Below are 394 nucleotides of genomic sequence, written 5' to 3' on the forward strand. Positions count from 1 at the left end.
AAGACTACACACTAAACATGCAGCAATAGTACAATATCAAAGAAAAAATCAATGAGATCATGCATTGTTACCCAGAGACAGAAAATAACAAACATTTGACATCGTACTTGCGACCACCTCTATTAAGCAATTTTTTTTATTAATCGACCGGTCAAAATCCCTCCCAACGTTTTTCAGTACATAAATTCATTCCATTAAACTGCTTTTTTATTAAACGACTAGCGAATACATCAACATTGTCCAAACAGGTAAAATATTCCACGAAAGTATTTATTAAGCAACTGGGTACCAATTCCCGCCGGGCATTTCTTCACCTGTGTAATTAGCAAGTACATTTTGCACCTGACTGAATGCAATTAACCTTTGTAACAGTCGAACTGACAAACAAACCAGC

This window comes from Mercenaria mercenaria, chromosome 1 (assembly GCF_021730395.1).
Source record: "Mercenaria mercenaria strain notata chromosome 1, MADL_Memer_1, whole genome shotgun sequence".
Taxonomy (NCBI): domain Eukaryota; kingdom Metazoa; phylum Mollusca; class Bivalvia; order Venerida; family Veneridae; genus Mercenaria; species Mercenaria mercenaria.